Source organism: Bos indicus x Bos taurus, chromosome 18 (assembly GCF_003369695.1).
Source record: "Bos indicus x Bos taurus breed Angus x Brahman F1 hybrid chromosome 18, Bos_hybrid_MaternalHap_v2.0, whole genome shotgun sequence".
In the NCBI taxonomy this organism is placed as follows: domain Eukaryota; kingdom Metazoa; phylum Chordata; class Mammalia; order Artiodactyla; family Bovidae; genus Bos; species Bos indicus x Bos taurus.
This window is the reverse complement of record NC_040093.1, coordinates 58,695,386-58,720,090: the sequence shown is the minus strand read 5'-3', so window position 1 is coordinate 58,720,090 and position 24,705 is coordinate 58,695,386.

The following is a 24,705-nucleotide window of genomic DNA, read 5'->3' as shown; positions in this document are numbered from 1 at the left end:
ATTCTGAAGGAGATCAGCCCTGGGATTTCTTTGGAAGGAATGGTGCTCAAGCTGAAACTCCAGTACTTTGGCCACCTCATGTGAAGAGTTGACTCACTGGAAAAGAGTCTGATGCCGGGAGGGAGTGGGGGAAGGAGGAGAAGGGGACGATAGAGGATGAGATGGCTGGATGGCATCACTGACTCGATGGACGTGAGTCTGGGTGAACTCCGGGAGTTGGTGATGGACAGGGAGGCCTGGCGTGCTGCGATTCATGGGGTCGCACAGAGTCGGACACGACTGAGGGACTGATCTGATCTGATCTCATCTCTTCAAAAAACCCAAATAGCATTCTCTATACCACATGTCTGGACGTAAGGGCCCATCCGAGACTTCCTTTAGTTCATTTGTTTATCTAGGACTGTGCTGGGTTTTTGCTGCTGCGTGGGCTTTCCTCTGGTTGTGGTGAGTGGGGGCTGCTCTCGAGTGGTGAGTGGGCTTCTCATCGCAGCGGCTTCTCATGCTGTGGAGGCGGGGCGCGGCTCTAGGGCGTGTGGGCTTCAGGAGTCGTGGCCTGCGGGCTCTAGAGCACAAGCCCAATAGTCGTGGTGCACCGGCTTAGTTGCTCTGAGGTATGTGGATCCTCCCAAACTGGAGACCAAATCCGTGTCTTCTGCACTGGCAGGCGAATTCTTAACCACTGAGCCACCAGGGACACCTCGAGACTTTTTTTTTAGTAACTTACCGAGCAGCTAGTATATACTAGTCACTCTTCTGGAGAAGCAAAGGTATGCAGACAAAGTTCCTGACTTCAAGAAGTTTAGTTTATTCAGTCCCAAGATACGCCCTTCATACCCTCCATCCACTCAGTGGAGAATAGGTTTCATCATTAAATGACTTGAAAACAGAGTTGAATCCCCTTACCCTCTATATCCACTGTGGTATCTCAGGACGACAGGTTTCCCACTTTTTATTTTTTCCTTTTCCACCTGGCCAAGCCCCAGTTTTCCTAGTACTGATCAACATGGATAACTGGGATTACTATGCCGGGTTAGTAAAATCCCAGCCCAAACAAAATTAACACTTTTTTTCACCATGAAAGTATTTCATTAGTAAATGTAGGAATTATTTCTGTTTTTGAAATACCAGAACAGGCTTTACAAACTCCAGGAGTCCTTTTACAGGACTCTAGAAGGATGTAGATGGTGGAGATGCAACCACAGCCGGGAACAAGACTAGAAATCCTGAGAAACTGTCCTCTATGTGTCAGGCACTTTTCCTGTCTCAACTCTGCCACTTGCTGTGTGACCTTAGGAAGGTCACGGGCTCTCTCCAGGTCTCAGTTTCCCCTCTGTCAAGGGTGGATTATATGGACCCAGAGGATGCAGTGGGATAATGAGGAAGCTTCTTACTTAAGGGCCTGGTGCATTTTTTGGAACATGGTCCTGCCCAGAAAGTGGAAGGTAGCTGTTCCTGTTTTTCAGATTCCCTATAGCTCACTCTCTTTTCAACTTTCTTACTGTAGAACAACCCATGGCATTTCAGAGTATGGAGCACTAGATTTTAAGGATGAAATTGAATAGGATGTCTTGGCCAGGAGAGGGAAGAATTAATGCAGGTGAGCTGGCTGGTTTCCATAAACCACACAGAATTTAATTGGAAGCAATGGTGTTTTCTATGGCTGGGAGACAAAATAATGGATGCAGTTCATTACATTGATGTGTCGTTCCTGATCTGGTGAGATTGAGAGCCAGAGAGAGGGCCAGCAGAGACTGAGCACCCATTACTTAGGCTTGAGTCAATCAATTAGTTGCTGATGAAGGCTCTTGAGGAATCCACACCGCGCCAGGCTCACGCAGGAGCATTGGTTGAGGTGGGGCCACTAAGGCGAGTGTGGAGTGTCTGTCCCAGTGAAATGTGGTATTCCAAATCTCTCTCGGGCTCCCATGAGAGGAAAGATGAAATTAAAAGGCCAACTTCTTTATACTCCATCAATCCAGGTTTGTGGGAGCTGTGGGAGGAAGAAGCAAGTATCTTCATTGCTTGGTTCATTCCAAGTCTCCTGGCTCCATCATAGATGGAATTTACGGTTGGTTCTAAGAAGTGATGAGACCCCATCCATTCTGATTTTCACCCTCACATTATTGTATCTTCTCACTGGGCTCCTCCAGCCTTCCCCGCTGCTCCTCCCTTCCTCCCCGGGGGAGATCGGCAGCCACTGGGTCACTGTTTTAACACTCCATGTTTGACTGTTTTCCATCGTCTCATGGCCTGTGAGTTGCCTGGGTTAGAAGCTGTGGGCAACACTGGTGAATAGCTTATGTAAAGAGCAAGGACATGGCAAAAACCCTTCTTCATGTGCTGTTTGTCGAACTCTAGGCCATGAACTTTGTGTGATTCTAAAATGGGCATATGATGCAGTGACATGTCAATATGCACACATGCTTGTTATCACTGTAGATCTTCTGGGGTGATCCATTCCGCTCAGAATGAAGAGTTCTGCCTCCTGCTTGGCTTGCTATTCAATTTCCAGGCAGCATCACTTCAAAATTGTAAGAGCCGGCTTTAATTTCATTTTGTGGGAACATACCTCTAGTGCATTAAGTATCTTTGAAAGAAAGTGAAAGTCGCTCAGTTGTGTCCAACTCTTTGTGACCCCATGGGCTATACAGTCCATGGAATTCTCCAGGCCAGAATACTGGAGTGGGTAGCGGCTCCCTTCTCCAAGGGATCTTCCCAACCCAGAGACCAAACCCAGGTCTCCTGCCTTGCAGGTGGATTCTTTACCAGCTGAGCCACCAAGGAAGCATAGTCTTATTAATCTATTAAAACTGTAACATGTAGCTAACTGCACCCACATCTGTGTCCTTAGGAATCATTGGTTGCAAGTTACGCAACAGGTCTGAGGACACAGAAGTCTTTTCTTAAGCCACACATCTTCAGAGCAGACATGTATTGTATTTATATAATGAAGCAGTTGTCTGACTAGCTATGTAACAACTCAGGTGTTTTTAAATAAGTAGAAAAACTGTAACATGGAAACTTAATTCTGCTCCTGAAGCAGGTTGATAAATCTAGCCAAACATCTTTATTTTTTTTTTTTTTACAGTACATTAAGGGAACATTTTTATTTAGTAGAGCCATAGATCTTCACATTATTGGGAAGTGTGTTCTTATATTGCATTTTTGTCTTCAGAATTGCCTTAGGAAGACATCCTTTCACTGGGAGTCCTATTGATGTTATTCTGGGGGAAGAAACTCAGCTCAAACTTGATTTGAATTAATTGGACACTACAGAACTATACCCCTCAACACCAAAGGCTTTGTCTGCAGAGGAGTTTTGCTTTTAAAACCATGGGCAAGGTTTGTTTTTGTTTTTTTTTTTTTTAACTGGATGATGAATACATGGTTTCCCAAACTATTCTCTCAACTTTTTTGTGTGTACTTTGAAATTTTCCTTAATAACTAGTCCTTTAAAAGGAACTGGCAACACAGGGGGAAAGGATACTCATGGAAAAACTGCTAAAATTAATTCCCATAGATACATCAGCACTCACTGTGTCCTAGACTGAGCTAAGGAGCACAGAGTGGAAACAAGACCCTGTTCTCCAAGAAACTCACCCTTCGGTTGAAGTGACAGATGTTTCCTAAGGACTGGAGGTTTGCCACCACTCCCCACCCCATCCCCGAAAATTTTTGTGTTGAAATCTAAACTCCCGATGTGATAGTATTTGGAAGTGGAGTCTCTGGGAGGTAACTGGGTCATGAGGGTGAAGCCTTCACGAATGGGACCAGTGTCCTTACAAGAAAAGACTCAAGAAAGGTGGTTTCTCTCTCCCCTCATCTGCAAACCAGGAAGAGAGCTCTCATCAGACATCAGATCTGCTGGCACCTTGGTCGTGGATTTCCCAGCCTCCAGAACTGTGCGAACTAAGTGTCTGTTGTTTAAGCCACTCTGTCTATGGTATTCTGTTAGAGCAGCCTGAACTGAGGCGCTGCTGTGCTCATAGTTCTGGAGACCACATGAGCTGTGATGGGCTGAACAGAGCAACAGTGAAAGCACTCTAGGAGCAGAGCTCCTGCAACTGATTTCAACAGATGGACTCGGGGAAAATTTCCTCGAGAAGGGAATAATTGAGTGGATATTAAATGATGATCATGGATTTAAAATTCCAAGGAAGGTGTACACAAAATAGTACAGATACAAGGACGGCGCTACAGGGAGCGTTCCGTGTTCCCCGCCTCCCATGAAGGGGTCTGGAGCTATCTGGGGGCTAGTTATTTCTAAGATTCAGAGGGAAATGAGGCTAGAAAGCTGAGTTAAAGGCACATTGCATCCAGAGCATTCAGTCTCAGGGTGAGGCATGTGAAATTTAACTTGGAGAATTAGAAACTCATTCAAGGGATGGGATAAAGGGAATATAACGCTTCCAGTTTGGTTTTAAAAGAATAATGTTGTTAGCAATGTGAAGGATTTCAGGGTTTAAACTTGATTTTAGCCAGAAGTTAGCTCATTAGCCAGAGTGCCTTCAGTGATTTCAAAGCAAGGCAGTAAGCTTGCGTGAAGCTGGGTGGCAGTGGTTCAGGGAGGGTGCACTGCATGCAGGACACAGAGGAAGGTTTAGACAAAACTCAGCACACTGATTGGATGGAATGATGCAGAGCCTGCTGCTGCATAGCTAGTTGCCAGATGCCCAAACTCTTCCTCGTGTTCCTTTGATGTAAAAGGTTTCCTTGTGCTGCTCAACCCCACCTGGTGCCTAGCTCAATTAGAGGGTAAAGAAGGGGCAGAAAAGGTCAGAGGGAAAGCGAGAGAATAAACTGCTGATGTGGGATGAGGTAAGGAGGGTTCAGGGAAGAAGAACCACTGACGGTCAAAACAAGGGAATCCCATTCAAGACCACCTTCAAGGAACTCACAGAGTTGAAGCAACCAAGGATAGATCTTATTACAATAGCAGCACAGCCTCTTTTTCCCTGTTGACTCTCTCATTTAGGTACCATGGCTCATGCAACCCGAGAATCACCCAGGTCCAGATCTTCATCCTGAGACCCACCTCGTGGATCCATTTCCCTGCATATTGACTATGGTTCAAGGAGGTGGTCAGGGCTAGGATGCCAGTCAAAGACAGTTGTTAACACCCAAATGGCACCTCAAAGTGAAGTAGGAGGTTCCACGGTCATTGGTTCTTTATCCTTATTAATATCTCTGAGATTTTGGTAGCATTTTACAGATGATAAAACAAGCATCTCGCTGGAATCTGAGCCAGCCTTGACTCAGGTGCATGGTCATGTGCAGCACTGTGACATCTGCCCACATGCACAGGCCTTGAACCCCAAGACCTCATGTCTTGCAATCTCTTGTTTATCCCGTTGGTAATCATACACTGAATGCCAACTGTCAGGCACTGTGCTAGACACTGAGGGGAACATTGTATACATATAGATACAACTTCTGCTCTCAAGGAAGTTACAGTCTGGTGAGAGAGAGATGTCTCAAATAACAAATAATATCAAGAAAGAACAAGACCAGCACTCAAGGGAAAGGAACTGACCCATTAGATCTAGAGATATTTACTAAACACCTACTCTGTGCCACACCCTCTACTAAACCCTGAAGATACAGAGAGATTGCAGTGCCTGTCCTCCAAGAACTTGCTGTCTAGAGCAAGAAGGAGCCTTGTAAACACAGCCATGTAGCATGAGGGGGCCAACAGTGTGAGACCCCGGCAGAGCAGTTAGCTGTTTGGAGATGCAGATCTAGGATCAGAGCAAGGTTTTCAGAGGCTGTACGTGAAATCACTTGCAAAGAAGGAGTATGAATTCCTGGAGCCCATGTAGAACTATGCCTCCAATACAGTACATAGAGAAAAGGCGTTAGAAGGACGGCTTTATCTCTTTATCGCGAAAATAAAGAAAGTCTCCGAGCATACATGGCACCATGTTGGTAGAGGCTCAGGGCTATTTATTTATTAGCTTAGGGTTTATTTATTGGCTTAGGGTTGATTTCCATTGCCACACACCAGCTCTATGTTCCTAAACCAGTGTGCATCAATAAATGCTTAAATTTTAAAAACAGTGTGATTAAAAGAAAAGGCACCTCTCTCTATTCAGACCAGGAAGGAATTATTCAAATTTGAAAAGTGAGTTTATCTTACTGTGTGCAGGGAGAGGCTCACCCAGCACCATGCCCCTCACTGTCTCCTGGAGGCCAGCAGGAAGCACTGAGTCTGACTCTCTGTGACAGGGGTCCTCAGATTTGCAGCGGAGACGCCCAGTCACACCGTGTGCTGAGAGGCAAGTTCAAGAACTCCCCCGTGGCTGGAAAGAGTTCATTTTAACCAAAGAAGCTAGGGGTCGATGGCCTCTCAAATGAAATAGATAAGGCGAACAGAGGGTTCTTGTCAGAAACAAATGTTATGTCTCTCCCATCCTGAAAAGCTTACAGATAGTATCAGTAGGAGTCTAGTTGGGCCTAAAACAAGTTCCCGAGAAGTAATATTAACCAGACGCTTGGCAGATCGTTTATTTATCTCTCCCTAAATTCAATAAAGAGAGCCATATATAAATACGGGAAAATAATGCAACTGTTAGTCATTTATCACTGGATAGAAAGCCATTGTTGCCCTTATCTCTTCAATGATGTTCTATTTCCACTGGTAATGAATTACGGGGTTGCCACATCCCTGTGACAGGGGAGCCCAGCTATGTGCCACAGCTCAGACCCTATGTCCCAAAGGCCAGGTGGCATCTGCCCTTAGACTCCTGTGGGCAGTCCAAGGTCAAGGATTGGTATTCTGCTTGGGAGAAAAAGACATTATTTCTAAGAAATATTTATTCCTATCTTTTAGGTGCCTCTGAGGGAGGTATGGTTAAGGGCTCATTAATGAGGCAGCATTTTATTCATTATTTCCAGAGTTCTCATCCTCCTTTTGGCCATTTACTAAAGGAACATATTCAACTTGGCTTCAGAGAAATGGGTAGTTAGCACAGTTTGCAATTTACCAGAGTTGGAGGCTGAGGAATCAAAACGGTGGCTCGTTTGTTTGACCATGGTGTTCATTTTATTGATGAAACTGCTGCTGCTGGTGGTAGGCACTGCTTACTGCACGCTTACCACCTGGTGGCTGAGATGGTAAAGAATGCACCTGCAGTCCGGGAGACCTGAGTTCAGTCCCTGGGTTGGGAAGGTCCCTGGAGGAGCGCATGGCAACCCACCCCAGTTCTTGCCTGGAGAGTCCCCATGGACAAAGGAGCCTGGTGGGCTACAGTCTATGGAGTTGCACGGAGTCGGACACAACCGAGCAACTAAGCACACACACGCACACACACAGGCATCACCAAAGCACTTTACATGGGCTTATTTAGTTCCTCCCGTAGATGTGTGTGTGGGTCCTGTTTTCATTTTTATTTTACGAGGGAGGAAACTAAAAGCCTGGGAGGATGAGTAGCCCATTGTCACAGAGCCAATTAGCAGTGAGAGGAGACTTGAATCTAGGGCCTGACGCCATCGCCTTTCCTGTGAGCTGAGCTGGACAAACCTATGATATACCTTCTGATTGGCATGCATGATGAGGACGTGAGGACAAAGCCACTGGTTGGCATCTTGCAGAGCAGAGCAAAGCACACGGACCCCAGCAACATTCATTCTGAAGAGTGAAGGTGACGTGGCCGGGTTTGAATTTTAGGAATCCCAATCTCTGACAGCACTGCAGGACATGGACAGGGTGAGAGCACAGAGTCCATGAGGCAGGCCAAACAGTGGGCCGTTGAGCAGCAGGCACTAGTGAAAGAAGGCGACAGTCGTGAAGATGGTCAGGGAGGCACAGCCCAAGGGACTAGGCAATGGGCTGTTCTGACACCACGCATGAAGTATCTTAGCCGCAAGGCTAAGCTCTAGGTCCACTATCTTAGTAACATCTTTCATTAGCCTATTAAGGAAATGCACCCTGAATGCTTGGTTGGAATATGTGGGTTCTTTCTCAATCCTTTCTCATATTCCCAGGAAAGAGGAGGACCATCTTAAAGTACCGGTATCACTGATAGAATAGACACCGATTGGGCCACATGCTTAGTATCTCTGCTGGGAGCTGTCCTAACCCATATGCTCTGTCTATCTGGCAACAGCATGGGCTCCTGACTGAGAAAAACTAAATCATAGATGGTATCAGACCCAAAGAAGGCTAAAGTCTCTTCTCTAGGAATATAGAATAACTAATAAGACCCAGCTTCAGTCTGCCTGGTTTCCAGAGAAGACATGTAGGTGAACATTTTTAGTCATGTGAACTGCGGGGGTGGGGGTGGGGGTGGGGGTGGGGCGGGGAAGACTTCAGCAACAAAGAGGGATGGACTAGATGGAGAGGCACAAAGAAATGTTTAGATTTAAATTCAAGCCCAATGTTGGATCCTTCCCTGCCCGTGAAAATGGTGATATAACCCACAGACTTATACAAACTTCCCTTTCCCCAATTCTTCTAGTTAGAGCTGATTTGAGTTGCTTCGAACCAAAAGACTCCTAATTAAGAAGATCCCAGAGTCTAACTTTTTCTACAGGGCCCCTGAGATCTACGGGATCTTCTTTATCCCAGTTCCTTCCCTGGGGCCTCACCAACTAACCGTCAGTGAAATGGGAGAAACAGTAGAAAGTATGTCCTCGGGCAGTATTTTGTTTCGCGGGCAAAGTTAAAGGGCCAGCTCAGTTATTGAGAAACTACTATATGCAGGTATGGCACTAAATACGAGGTCTCAGTCATATGTTTGACCATCTTTACGAGGGATAATTGGAAAGCATAAGCGGGTTATTTGTGCTTTGTGGACTAACTTGTGAACGCTCAGTACCTCTCAGTAAAAGTTATGACTACAGAAGTTCAGACCGTCAAAGAACGCATCGCCCCCCCCAGCCTCCGCCGTGTCCCTGCCCGTGCTATTTTAGCTGTGCCTGCTGGACACTGCTGGCTGACCTGATGACTCTCTCTAGACCAGACAAGCAGAAACCAGCAATTCTTGGAGACCCTGAGGCTCCCAAGATGCAACACACCCCACCATCACCAGCACCTTCTTCATTCCTCTGCCTGTAGTGCTGCGGCGGTAACTCTTATTAACTGATGAACTAGGAACCCTCTCCTTTATATCCCTCTGCATGGTGGGAGGTGTAACTAAATTTTTCTTTGATTTTTGGCTAGCTATTGAGTCAGCCAGCAAAATCATCATACTTAGTTACAAACGAGGGATACTCTACAAATGGTTCTTCCCCCAAACACAGCCAAGAAAGCAGTCTGAGAACCCTCGGCTTCTCGTTTGATAATTGGGCCTTCATCACAGATGTTGTGACACTACCTATCTTAGTGTTTCAACACCTAACTTCAAGGAGACCATGTCACAGACCCCATGAAGACAATAAGGGAAGATAGGGTATAATTTATCCTAACCCAGAGCTGAGGCCATGTTCCTAATTTGGCAGTCATTGGTCTAAGTAGAATGATCTCTGTGTTGTTCTGGGTTCCATGCAGTATGTATTTCAGCGTCTAACTGACACTGGAAACACAGAAGGCAAGGCAATTCCTTGACTCAGACAGGTCTCCAAGGTCCCAAGCACTTACTTCCTCTACCCCACAATTGGAGTGGGTGCTACTTAACATCGGAAGAAGGTCACTCCATGGTAACTGTAGCTAGCTAAGGTCTCTCGAGCACTTATTATACCCTCCACTCTGGGCTGGCACTTTATATGGATCATCTAGTGAATCCCAAAGACTGTATGGGTTAATTCAGTATTTTACATATGAAGAAACTGAAGCACAGAGAATAACTTGGAATGTGTTCCAAGTTATTCAGGGGGTGTGCATGTGACTTCAATCCGAATGGTCTAATTCCAGAACTTATGCGTGACCCACTGCTTCCCGTTCTTTGACCCCAGTGTGGAGATGGTAACATCCGTGCCTGGATAAAGGAGATGAGGAAAGGGAGTGAAACTCGAGCACATATTACATACCAGACACTATACTATGTCTTGGCCACTGCATAGACATTATTTTGCTTAATTATCAAGACAATCTTGTGAACTTCTGAAATAACTTGAAACATATATATTTAGCTTCATGGTACACCTCCTAACTCTCCACCTCTGCCCCCAAAAGAGTTTTTGCCTACCTCAAAGTCCTGAAGATAGATGGCTATGTTTTATTATAGAAAGTTAAGAGATTTTACGTTTCCCTATAAGATTCATCTCAGATTAATTTTTGTCTATGGAGTGAGGTAGAGGTCAAGACTTTTTTTCCCCTCTGTGTTTATCCAGATGCCAAAAACAAACTGATTGAATACAGTGTATGTGAATCTATTTCTGCACATGATTTTATTTCATGGATCCAGCTGTCTAAAGTCTAGAAGAAAATAAAGAGATGTAGCATCTCATAGGAGTAGAAATTTCTGCTTTTCAGAGCTAATACTGCAATGTTTTAGGCTATTTTCCTTTGGACACACACACACACACATTTTTTAACATAATTCTTATGATACTGTATATATAAATGTTTATCTTGCTCTCTTTTTTTAACTTAACATTAGAAAAGGCACATTTTCCATGTCATTAAATATCTTTTGAAAACATTTTTTTATGGCTGCATATGTTCTCTCATTTCTATTTAACATAATTTATTTAACCATTTTGGCATGCATTTCATTCCCACATTTCTGCTATTTATAAATAATGTTGCAATGAACATATTTGTGCATAAATATTCATATGCATTTTTGACTTTGCCCCAAGAAGAAAAATGACGGTGTCAAAGGGCATGAACTTTCTTAGGCAGTCCATATATTCTGCCAAATTACTTTCCATATCAATTGTATAACTTAAACTCCCTCAGGCACTTTATATGAATGCTTATTTTTCTGTATTCTAGCCAAACTTGAATATTACCATTTTTTAATCTCTGTTAATTTTATAGCTAAAATGCTTCTTTATTCATATCCTAATTTGCTTTAACTTACTTTCCAAGGAAACTGAATATTTTTGCATATTTAGGAATTTGTATTTCTTCCTCTGTGTCTTGTCTGGTTGGTATCTTTAGCCCAAGATACTGCTTTTCAGAGTTTAGTGGGGGGTACTTTCCCTTAATCATTCCTATGTAGAACACCTCATGAATTAATTTTTAAAACTTCTTAGCCAGATAAGGAGTTCTGATATTTCTTTGCTAAGTTTTCTATATCCATAATTAATGTCCTTCTTGTCAGAGAGCTCATGGCAAATGGGACAGCAGATACTGCTTGCAAATACCTGCACTGCCCAGGAAGCACAGTCAAGTACTCCACAGGAGTTCAAATGAAGCGTTATGGCTGTTCAGATAAGGAAGAGAACATGTCCAGCTAAGAGAAGCAGGGAAAACCACACAGGGGATGTTGCTTTGTGGCTATTCCTTAATGTATGAGTTATGACCGTAAATCTCAAACTTTGTTTCATCAGAATCACTTGAAGGGTTTGTCGAAATAGACACTGCTGGTCTGAGGTGGGACCCGAGTGTCTGCCTTTCTAACAGGCTCCCAGCTCATTACATGCTTCTGGCCCACACGTTGAGAACCCAGGAACTAAGAAAACTTGGGAAGAAAGTATAGAGAGTAGAAAAGAAATTCCAAATGAAAAGTCTTCCCCACTCAGAAGTTAGCCTCACTGGATCCTAAAATAATCCATCACTCTCCCCCCACCCCTCAAAAAAGGCACTCAGGATTTTCCTCCCTCTTAAGTTATACAAATTCACAGAGAGAACTGTGGATTCCTGTAACTAACCTTCAAGTATTACATCTGATCCAGGTCGATATGCAAGATACATCTAATCAAAGCACATGGAAGGTAGCGTGCCCCATCCTCAGTAACTCTGGCCCACATGCAGTTTCACTCTATGCTAACCTTTTGTTTTAATCCATCCATTTCTTAGTTTTTACTTAAATTTATTTAAAATTAAGTTTATTTCTAAAAGAACTACTGTAAATGCATAACTGGTATTATTTGCCCTAAGTTAAAAGTGACATATAAAAATAAGATGTGAAAATGTAATCCTGCTATTAAATTTTAACTAGATAGCATTGCCAACTATAGGGTCTGAGCCTGAAGTCTGCTTAATCTTCGTTAAAAGAGGGGATTAGTAGAAATCAGAAAGGGGTGAAAGTATCTGATAAAATACAGGAATCTCAGTAAATCTGAATTTCAGATAAACAAGTACTTTTTTAGTATAAGTATGACCCCATGCACTACTGGAGGTGTACTTACTCTGAAAATGTAATTTGCTTATCAGAAACTCAAAGTTAATTGGATGTACTATGCTTCTCTGTGCTAAATTTGGCAATCCCAGAAAGAGACTGACAATTTATACCAGCATCACACTGACCTTTCCTCCTAGACACCATCAGAAATATTGAAAGAGAAATGAAAAGCAAACAACTGTCTTATGATACATTCTGGTATTATCGAAAGCATTAGGTTACCCAAAGTACCAAAATGGAAAGAGTCTCTCTAGGCCTAAAGGTCCCTCATTTTGTAAAATGCTGCCTTAAAACTTGGATGGAAAAGCAGAATGAGAAGAGGTTTCTCAGGCCATCTTGTACTCTCTGTAGTCAAGACTGGCATCTGCGCTCTTGAAGTTATCAACTGATCTAACTTTCGCATACCAGAAGAGAGTCTAAATCCCAGTGGGGACCACATAGGGGACTTCAGGCAAGAAGAAAATGCCAGATTAGTAGGCAAGTCCTCAAGCAATTAGCCCAACTAATGGAGAAAGTTTATGTACAAATGGCTGGGCTTTCAAACCAGCTTTTTTTAAGGAAACTATCAAATCCCTAGATGTCAATTGAGGTTAATAAAAAATTCTAAAGTTTTTCTGCTTGCCTGAAAAATGTACTCCTTTCTGAGTTAAAATTAATTCCTTATAATCTTAATGCTTTCTAATAAACACTTTCTTACAAATGAAATGAGATCTGGATTAGGTTCTGTTCTGTATCATATATTGCTAGGTCTGAGTGGGGGTCCTCCCCCAATCAGGCACTTAAGATTTTCTCTTCGTGTGTATGTGTTTACCCCCAAAAATGGGACTGGAGGAAACCACAGTGTCTACTAGACTGGATGGCAGGAGTGAAGATTACAAGGTGTATCGAACCTCTGGGTACTAAGCATGTTGGTCGACTCTTCCTAGAGACCATGATCCGAGTTTGAAACTCTTTCTCTCCTCTCCTGTGGTGCTAGAGAAGACTCTTGAGAGTCCCTTGGACTGCAAGGAGAGCCAACCACTCCATCCTAAAGGAACTCAACCCTCAATATTCACTGGAAGGACTGATATTGAAGCTGAGCTCCAATACTTTAGCCATCTGATGTGAAGAACTGACTCATTAGAAATAAGACCCTGATGCTGGGAAATTTTGATGCCAGGAGGAGAAAGGGACGACAGAGGATGAGATGGTTGGATGGCATCACTGGATATGGGTTTGAGCGAACTCTGAGAGATAGTGAAGGACATGGAAGCCTGATGTGCTGCAGTCCATGGGGTCGCAAAGAGTCAGACATGACTGAGTGACTGAACAACAACATCTCCTCTCCTGGATTATCCCGTCATTCAGCCTCACCTGTAGATCTGGGAAGCCTGAGGAAGGTCTTAAGAGCAGAAATCAAAAGAGGAGTCATGGACACAGGTTATCAGCAACTACTTTTAGCTGAGGGCCAAGGGTCATTTAATGGGACAGAATGGCTCCTGATCTAAGAAAGAAGTGTGGAATAGCTACCCACCTCGGTATTCTTGCCTAGAGAATTCCATGGACAGGGGAGCCTGGCTGGCTACAGTCCATGCAGTCCCAAAGAGTCAGACACAACTGAGCAACTAACACATTTACTTTTAGCAGCTACATTACTATATAAAACAAACCAAAACATGAAGGAAATAAAGAGCACGGTTCTTGGTAACAGCAACGCAGCGTGCTGGGTGGTTTACACGGATCACATAGGTAGACACTACGTCATTCCCAACCTACAGGTTATAGAACTGAGGCAAGGGAGACCTAAGTGACTTGACAGGTCCACTGACTCCAAACCCTGCACCACTCTAAACAGAGAAGACAGGATAGAGAATGTCCAACCCCAGGCTGCCTCTAGGTCCAGACTCCCTGGCCACCCTCTCCTCCTGGTTGGAGACGGGAGGTCAAGTTTGAAGGCATAGACCGCTTCCATCACCTGCTCACTCTGTTCTTATGGCGCATTTTCACCAAGCAATCTTCTGATTGCAGTTTGGCTTCCCCTGCAACCATTCGGGGGCTAGAACCTGGGCCAGCTGAACCAACAACACACGCTTTCCATCTGCAAGGCAGGGTCACTCTAGGCTTGCAAAGAGGAGGACTAGGCCTTGAATCATGATGACGCTACAAAGGTGCAGCCAACGGGGGCTGATGGGCCAGGTTCTCCTCCCCCTCACCAGCGTCGCCAACACGAAGGCTCTCCTGTTCCATCTCCTCCTCCTCTCCCTGTGCACACCAGGAAGCTAGAGGAATGGCTTTGTGAGTAGGAAAGAGCCTTTTTCTGTGCCCTGCGAACCCGAGTCTACCTTTGTCCCCACTGTTAATTTCCAGGAAGGCACTCCATCTGAAACGGGCTTCTAAACACACCTAATCCTTTTCTCTCAGGCTCTAGAATATGACATCCCCGTGGGTACCAGATGGAGAAGGCGATGGCACCCCACTCCAGTACTCTTGCCTGGAAAATCCCATGGACAGAGGAGCCTGGTGGGCTGCAGTCCATGGGGTCGTGAAGAGTCGGACACGACTGAGCGACTTCACTTTCACTTTTCACTTTCATGCATTGGAGAAGGAAATGGCAACCCACTCCAGTGTTCTTGCCTGGAGAATCCCAGGGATGGGGGAGCCTGGTGGGCTGCCGTCTATGGGGCCACACAGGGTCAGACACAACTGAAGCAACTTAGCAGCAGTAGCAGCAGTGGGTACCAGAGTGAGCCAAAGACCATACATATCCTATGTCTTCCTGAGACCTTGGCTGTTGGAACAGCCCTTTCCTTTTCAAAATTGAAGGCAAAGGTCCAAAATGTTTATCCATGTGAATTTTTTAAGCAACAAATTGAGACTGTTTAAACCACTTAGCACTTCATATTTATTATTTATTCCCTTACTTTATAAGCAGTGATTCCATTACTTTATAAGAGAACTGGAGTTGGATAAAGACTATCGAGCTATATCTTATGCTTATGAGAAGCAGGATTCGTGGTTTAAATTTTTTTTTTCTTATTTTCACTTATATTCTCTAAACTGTCTTCAATCACCAAGTACTGCACTTAGAATAGTCTGAAGTATTTAAAACATAAATAAGAATGAAAAGAAGCCCTGGGCAGCTTCTTGCATTACATCTGGGCCACTGCTGACATTCTAGGATCAAACATTGAAACCAATATGTCTACTTTGTCCGGCGGGAGACAAGGCAGCCTTCATTGCGACCGACAGACGGGAAAGGGGAGTTTACTCTTGGTCTGAGAGGACCAATCTGAGATCAAATGGATCCCCAGCTGGCTCCATGTTGAGACTGCCACTGTGTGGGGGCAAGGGGGTCAACCCCAAGGTCAGACCAGGTGGTGACAAATGAGTGAGTTCCTCTGGGAGAGAAAACCAGTGCAACGTGTCCATTCCCCCAGCCCAGCGTCTCAGGAGGGCTGGGCATCTGGACCTTGTGTCAATCACCCCCGCCCCCTCTCAGGTTAATCCTTGTGGGAAGCCAGCCAGGAAGAAAGCCCTGACTGCGTTTAGGGCTTAATTGCAGGACTAACCTTAGGGACAGCGGGCTCCAGGCTTCGAGGTATGTTCCTGTAGGTCAACCGTGATGGCAAGCTCACAGCAGCATCCAGTTTTGAGTGGAAACAGTTAACAATAACACCACTTTTTTCTCCCCCCTGCTTTGTCAGGAATTTTGCTAAGAGGGTTTTCCATGCTAGTTTATTAAATGTTCACGATGCTATCTTGAGCTAATATTTTCTGAGTTACTCTCTTTTCACTTGTTACAGTGTAGCTGATTTATGATGTCAATAGTTTCAGGTGTAGGGCACAGTGCGACCACTCTGCAAAAGGGGAGAGAAACTCCTAGCTGAGGGACTCCCCTGGGCTGCGGAGGTAGAACTTGACCCCCAGGGAAGCTGCTTCAGCCGCGATGCCAAGCTCTCACTCCTGGTCTCAAGCTTTGTGGTCCTGAAGCAGGTATTGCCACCCTGTGAAGGTATGAGCACAGCGGCTCCACGTGCAGAATGGTCCCAGGCTTATCTGTTGCAGCCCTTTATTTCCTGGGGGCTCTTTCCTTCGCTCCCTGTGGGATCTGGGACTAGTCTCTTCACTCCTTGGAGCTGTCCTGTCCTCGGCAGCACAATCATCATCGTCACCTGCTGCGCAGGGTTTTCCAGAGGGGGTGAGGGATGCCCAGGGTGAGAGGCAGCTCAGCATGTGTGGGCGAGAGTTCAGCTGGCGGGGGTCGGTGGGGGGCAGGTGGGCCCCACGGGGATCCCCGCTCTGTGGCTTTGGGCAGGTGCCTTCACTCTGCTCCTCAGTGGAGAAGAAGAAAACCCACTGCATAGCATTGCTATACATCTTTCACGAGTTAATGGACAAAAGGGGGCTTAAAACAGTGCCTCATATGCTCTTCCTGTGCGGTCACTATGACTTTGCTCTAAATAAAACCAGCGTAGTGCATGAAATGCCACATATTAGATGCCTGGGAATGGGTAGGTAACCTTTTATTTACAGGGAAATCAGCCCACCATTTCACGGGCTGCGTGCGTGTTGATCTGAATTCCAGGGCTGGGGGAAGCTGACAGGGCTGCAGCTCCAGACTGACACCTCAGGGTCTGGGGATCACCCCCAGCCTTCAGAGCCTCTGGGGGAGCTTGGTCGGGCGGGCACTGCAGTAGGAAGTGGAGGTGCAGCCAGGGGCTCACCCTGCCGGCCTGAGCTTCTCTGGGAGCCCCTTCCCCACCACTCTCCACCCCCAGCGCTGGGGGCAGCCTCGAAGAAACCTGACACACAAAAAAGCAATTTACTCGGCCAGTCACTTTGCAGATTCACTCAGCAATTATTTCAGCTATCTGTGCTTAAATGAGCGCTCGCTCCAGCCCTACCCAGGGTTTCTGCTTCATCAGGTAGGGAAGCCGCCGCAGCATTTTCCCTTCTGGTAGCAAAACTGTCAGTGGGCAGGGAGGCTGGGGGGACTGTGGGTGGAACAGGGAGAGTGGCTTAGAGGAAGCAAGGCTTGCTTGGGGGTCCAGAGAGTTTCTGAGGCGGTGGTGGTTACAAAACGTACGCAGAGCAGCAGAATCACCTGGGCGGCAACTTAATAAGCACGGGTGCTTGGGGCCCTTCTCCCCGGAGCTCCTGATTCAGTAGGTTTGGGGCAGAGGCAAGTTTGCAACCAGCTCTCTCTTGAAGAAAAAGAAGAAAGCCCTGATTTGTGGCGTTGGCTGATTTTCTGGTGTAAGTGTTCTCACCACGGCCAATTTCAGTTGCCAGTGTGATACCAGTTAACACAGAGTTGGGAAGAGATGTGTCAGCTCTTGTGAGCTGGTGAGAACTGGTTCCAAGAGCCCACTGGGTCAGGGCCAGGAATCTGCATGTTTCCTAGGGTCTCCTGGGTGGTTCTGACACCATAGTAGGCTTTCTAGGAAGAACATAAATAGAGAAGCACTACAATTCTGAGCCTAGAGCCAAGATTAATTTCTGTGGAGGCAACACTGCAGTGTACACTCACTCACCTACCACGATCACCATTTATGTCATATCTGTGTACATTCTTTGCTATTTGCTACTTATCTACTATTTTACCCTTTCCCTTAATCGTATGGCATAAGAAACTTTAATCGCCACTTCAAGTGTACAACTATTAATTACTATTTCCCATAAATAAATAAATAAAAAAGGGAGGCCTGTGTGCTTCAGTCCAGGGGGTCGTGAAGAGTAGGACACAACCTGACAACCGAACAACAGCATAAATAAATAAATAAACAACATAAATAGAATGGAAATGTGAAGAAATCATAATAAAAGCCAGACTCTTAAATTCTGGTCATATAGCATTTCCTATCTAGAGTTCTGATCCTAAGGCCTGCTTTTAATTTCCTATTAGCATTAAATGGTGACATTCTCCTTCAGATAATTAGGACTGAAATGCAGTTGAAAAAGGAGTACCTTCCTCTTTAGGAGAAACAGTTCTATAAAGCAGGCTGTTAGCACAAGTTAGAAACACTTCCCCAACCAAAGGGCATTGAGCCTCGGATCACTGAGCCTTCTATAAGATGGGGATAATCAAGGCCTGCGGTGATCATGATGATGCCAGCGATGGTGGGGATGGTGGTGAAGACCAAGCATGGGCTCGGAACAACAGCAGGCTTTAGGCCAAGCACTCACTCCACGTGTATCGTGCTCAATTTCAGGCAAGGAAACTGAGGCTTAGAGACAGTTTGCTTGGCCTCAATTACATACTGATCATGGAGTCAAGATTTAATCCTAAATCAGGCTAACTACAGAGCCCATATTAAGAATGCTGCTACTGCTGCTGCTAAGTCACTTCAGTCGTGTCCGACTCTGTGCGACCCCATAGACGGCAGCCCACCAGGCTCCTCTGTCCCTGGGATTCTCTAGGCAAGAATACTGGAGTGGGTTGCCATTTCCTTCTCCAATGCATGAAAGTGAAAAGTGAAAATGAAGTCTCTCAGTCATCCCCGACTCTTAGCGACACCAAGGACTGCAGCCTACCAGGCTCCTCCATCCATGGGATTTTCCAGGCAAGAGTACTGGAGTGGGGTGCCATTGCCTTCTCCGATATTAAGAATATATATATATATAAATAGATATACCTATATGTATCTATGTGTCTATGTATATATCTCTATATGTTGGTTTACAGTTGGTTTCCTTTCCTTCCCTCATAGCTTTGTGGAAGGATTAAGTCATACTGTGTACGCAAAGCACCTGACCCATGCCCAGCCCACAGCAGGCTCATATAGGAGTCCACATTTCATGGGTGATGATTGTGACATGTTCAGACTCTTCACATACCCTGTACAGAGCCCCATAACTGATGCTTCCCTTGAAATTATTCCCAAGTAGAGGCCCCTTTAGCTCCCAGAGTCCAAGCTCCTCTGGGATGTGTCATGTGCTGTATACTAAGGTCTTATGACTCAGGCACCCCTTAATCCCTCTGACACCCCCATCTAAGGGTTAAAGTAAATGGAGAAACATTAACTTGGATCCCAGCTGATAAGATGTTATTTTCCTTCTCACTGACCTCTTCAAGATAACAGTTTTGAACTTTGATAGGCATTTCTTCACAGTCAGCCAGGGGTAGTTCTACAATTGGTACAAATGAGAAGCCATTGCCATCAAATCCTGAAATTAGAGCGGAGACAGAGTACATCTGAAGACACTTGGGTTTTCTGCACATGTCATTTTACAATAGGAAAGCAAGATGGAAAGAACATGCCAAACCCCATAGACCCTCGCCTTCAATGACAAGTCCTGGCTAACAATCTGTCTCTGTCATGTCCTTGATTATAACCCCTTGTGTTACTGCTGAGGTTGAACTGTGAGATGATCCTGTACCAGGGCCTGAAGTCATGAAAACTATTACCAGTGATGAGACATTCGGCCTCCTTGGGTCTGTTTGCATTTCTAAAATGGGAGAGAAAAACATATTTTCCTACTTGTCCAAATAGTGTAATGATGATACTAACAACAATTATATTAATGAAAATAATCATATAATTTTTGAAACTGTGAAGTGATCTGTAAGATAACTTTACATTTCCAAATAATTCTATGAGTCGTGTTGTGCTTAGTTGCTCAGTCATGTCTGACTCTTTGTGACCCTGTGGACTGTAGTCTGCCAGGCTCCTCTGTCCATGGAGGTTCTCCAGGCAAGAATACTGGAGTAGGTTGTCATGCCCGCCACCTTCCCAACCTAGGAATTGAACTGGGGTCTCCTTCATTGCGGGTGGATTCTTTGCCAGCTGAGCTACCAGGAAAGCCCCAAATAATTCTCTAAATTTTGGTTATTAATGTCACTGACCCCAAGGGAGCTGTTATTAAGATGTTGAAATGAGTATTAGTTATCCACAGCCAAGGCATATGAGGCACCTCTTGTATGCACAGCAATTTCATGCTATCTCACTCCCTCCACAATAAAAACACATCTTATTTTTTCAGATCAGAAATTCAGGATGGGTTCAGCTGGCTGGTTCATCTATTATCTGGAATGATTAACCTGTCATGCAAGCAGAGCTGCAGGGTCACTTCCAAGGTGGTATTTTCACTCACAAGCCAGGAGCCTGGGCTGGGAAAGCTGACCGTGGAGTTCATCTGGGGCTGGTCCACACACCACCTACGTGTGGTCTCTCCTTGGGCCTTACACCTGGGTTCCCAGAGGGAGCATCCCTAGGACAAGCATTCTAAGAGGTTTAGGATGAAGCTGCAAGACTGTGTGACCCGGCCGTGGATGTCTCTGACCATCACCTCTGTCACCTTCTACCAGTTAAGCAGGTCACCAAGGCCGCTCAGATTCAAAGGGAGGGAATAAGAGCCTGCCTCTACGTGGGAGGGAGAGCAAAGATTACAGTCTTCTTTACCTGACCTCACCAAAGACACCAAAGAGTGCTTAGGAAAAGGCTCACCAAATCAAAGGCGCAAAGAACATGACCCTAAATCCTATGAACCAGACTCTATGTGAGTTTCAAAGCTTCTAATCTGCAGATAAACACTTAGCTACTTTAGCAATGACACAAAAAACAGCTGGAAGGTTTATTTAGAAAGTTTCTGGGGAATTAAACCCCACAGATAAGAAAGCCCAGACATCCTGGTTATTTGGAGGCAGAACTTCACCCCCAAACAGCCACAGTGTTTTCTCTCTTTTGCCCCAAATCTCTGGATGGAGGGAAAAGGGATGATTCTGATGTCAACCTGCCCAGCATCCACCCAGCCAGCAGGGGACAGAGATGGGTTTGCAGGAGCCATTAGCAGGCAGCTAAACTAGAAGATTCTGACAATAATATGGACCATGAATACGGAGCACACTGACAGCCTGCTCTGGAATCCTTAAGAAGGACTTAGGACTGAGAAGGCACAGGAAAACACCAGAAGATGTTCCGTGTGGCTCAGCATTACAAATCATTACAGATGCAGCCTGAGGGAATAAGGACATGTTCAAACCCCCTACCAGCGCTGAGCCTCGCAAAGAAAGACACCTGGGGTCTTAGGCCCCTGCGGCGTCGGCGGCTAAGAGGACCAGCTCACCAGGCTTGGGAAGTTTGGGTTGACAGTCCTCAAATCCTAACAGCATAAACACACACCGCTGAAAACCCCAGACCCAGGGCTTTGCCTCTTCTGAGCAGCACAGGAGGGCGGAGCAGCCTGGGAGCATCGAGCGGACCCGGGTGTGGACTTGGCACAGGGCCCTCGATGCTGGAGGCCTAGAGCCCGGGGGTCTGCCCTCACCCACCACCCTGGCAGCAAAAGGAAGGGATGCTGGGTCAGCACATAAGCAGGAGGGAGGAGGGCGCTCATAAGCCATGCCCTGGAAACATAAAGTCAGATTCGAGGTGACATGTGGGCCACGGGGAAACCTCCGGGTCTTGGCAGAAGCAGTGGCACCAAGCTGACAGGTTGAAAGACTGAACGATGTTGACACTTGGCGAGTCTCCTCTTCCCCCTTGACCTACGGGCCCTACCCCCCTCCTCCTTGCAAACACATCCCTCTCCAGGCCCGTTCCTCAGAATTCCAGGGCTTTGAAGTAAAACTAACAACATCCGCAAGACACAGACAGCAGTTTGCAGCCCCACCTCCGGATCCAATGCCATCAAACGACAGAAGGAAGTGGTTCTCTTTTTCATCACCCTGAATCCTAATGGTCCCCAGCGTATTTACCACTAAGCACCAGTGGAAAAGATGAATCCAGTAAGGCAATGATCCACCCAGGGTGGTTTCCTCTTACCCTCTTATTCTTTCTCTGTTTCATTCCCCTTCCTTCCTTTGAAAGGTCTCAGGATCTTGTGACCTGTGAAAGTTGATTTATCAAGAGCCCGTCTCAGTACCTAAGAGTCTGGCCCTTCCAGGCAGCAGTAGATTCTGGCTGCTGGGACAGAATCTATGGTTCTGCCCTGCGTCCTCCTCTTGGAGTCCAGGCTCTCTCCAGGTACTGGGAGAAGAAAGGCTCTCCCAGGAAAGTCAAGAACCTAACAGCAGACACAAGGGCAAAACAAACCCAACACCTTGAAAAGCCCATGATTTCAAACAGGAAATTGGGGCAGTTTTGCTTGGCTTAACAAATAGGACAGAAAAGTGCATGTTCCAGAGTGATGAGGGACATCGTTTAAATCCTACATTTGTCACTTACAAATGTGGACCTAGACCAGCTACTTAACCTGTGAGATGGAGACCACAGTGATTCCCTTCTGGGGCTGATGAGGGATTGAATGAACTAGCATGTGGAGAAGTCCCCCACACAGTGACTGATGCACGAGGTGGGATCCAGTAAACACTGGTTCCCATGACTGGTAATTTACACCTAAAGAGGTACCACCATACAATCTACGCCAATTTACCTCTCCAAAAAAAGATCACCGCCAGGCAGCAAGCTCCCACTTTCGGCCACTCCTGCAACTTTGTTTATTCAATCACCTAACTTTCTCTTCATTTCTTTGTCCCCGTCTTCATGTGTCAGCATTTATTGAATGCCTACTCCATGCCAAGTCTTACTAAGAGAGGGAAACAGAGATATCAGTAAGAACCAATGCTTGTTTTGCTCTTCTTGGGGAATCTGGATCTTCCGAAACAACGAGTAGCTGAAACGTGAGTGGGTTTTCCTATGACCTCATTCTTCCTTTATCATCATTGGCAGCATTTGCTACGTCCCAGTCATTACCTAACGCGGTTCTATAGTGCTTCACAGCCCATAATCTACTTTCACATTTCATAAAAGCACAGAGAGCCAGAGATTAAAGGAGCAACAAAGGGTGTATCGCAAGCTCATCTTGCTTTGTTTCTGACCGGTGACCTGCGCCGGGGCAGGACAATAGGGGCATCAGGTCGTGTGGAGAGGCATTCTCTCTGAGGAGTGTAGGGCGGAGCTTGGCGTGTTTTCTGAAAAGTGCATCTGGGACTATTTTCAACAGCAGGTTTCAGACTCTGCTGCCTTTCTCAGCCAGGCCCATTGATTGAGCCACGGGGGTTGTGCACTGCACAGCTCCAAGGGGCTGCATTACACGGATGATGGTGTGATTGAGAACCCTCGCTGTTGTGCAGTGCACAGCCTACACAGCGGTACCGAGCACCCCCGTCTCAGATATGAAAACAGTCTGACTAAACTGCTGGACCATGTCCGCCTCTTGCTGAACAGAACTGATGTCACACACTGCCTGCTCTGGTCTTTCTTCCACTGGGTAACCTCTCATGACTCAGATCCCTCATCTGTAAAGAGCTAGATACATTCAGAGGGCTTCTCAGGGAATTACTGAGAGAACGCAGCCAGGGGCTTCCCACTGGGCCTGGACACAGAGGGGATGCAATGCCCACTCCCTGGAAGTCTCCCCTAAGCCAAGGCAAGTCGAGAAAAAGAAACAATCTGCTCTTTGGGGTTGAAACCTGACTCTACCCCTTCTAAGCTGTGTAACTGTGTGTTCTTGGTCTTCCTCCCTGTACAGTGGTTCTAACTATGCTTCTCCTGGGAATTTTTGTGAAGCCTCAATATACACATGTTTGGGACACAGGATACTGCCTTAAATCCTAGTTTCTCCTCATAATTCCCCTTCCTGACAGCAGAAGTCGTGGGTTAGCGCAGCTATTTGAGTCACGTTCAAAGCTCAAGTCAGGTTAACATTTATTAAGGCTCTGTTGTCTTTTAATTTTTGTAATGGGCTCTGTGGATGGAAAAAGTACTATCTGTTAAGACCTACACTTTGTCAAATCATCCAGTGAAAAACCCAATTTTCTTTTTTCTAATGCATTTATTTCTAATTAATAAAAATCCATTGCCAGCAAACAGAATTAAAACAATGTAACACAAACTATAAGTCAAGTTTTTGTTTTTTTTAAAACTCTTGGATTCCTCAAAAATCAGATGAGAGTGTTAAATTGCTATAAAGCTTTATAAAAGCAAACTCTCAATTTCTGTTTTTTTTCTCACCACAGACAGTAACTCTAATCAGCACTGGGCCACAGACCACACTTCTGGTAAAGTGTGATGAAAAGCAGCAGTTGGCAAGTGTTTATCTGTGTTCTGTGTGTATCTTTGTTCTTCTAAGAGGTACATCTGTGTGAAAGAGTGGATCTTCCTTCTTTCACCTGAGAATGTGACACACTTTAATTTTTATGTCACCTCTTGCTTTCTCTCCCAGGTTCTAAGACCCTTGGCAGAGACTGTACACACCATCACCAGGCTGAGATAAATTTTTTATTAAGTGGCCACCAGTAAACACACTGAACATCTGGGTGTCACGTGGGCATTAGAAACAATGACTCATCCCCAGATCTTGCCCCCCATCACCCTCCTACTGGGTCTTTATCTCTGTTTCCCCTGCCACAAGGATCTGCACAACACCCAGGGCTATGTGCTCAGTTGTGTCTGACTCTGCAACCCTGACCCCATGGGCTGTACCCCGCCAGGCTCCCCTGTCCATGGGTTCTCCAGGCAAGGATACTGGAGACAAGTGCCGTTTCCTACTCCAG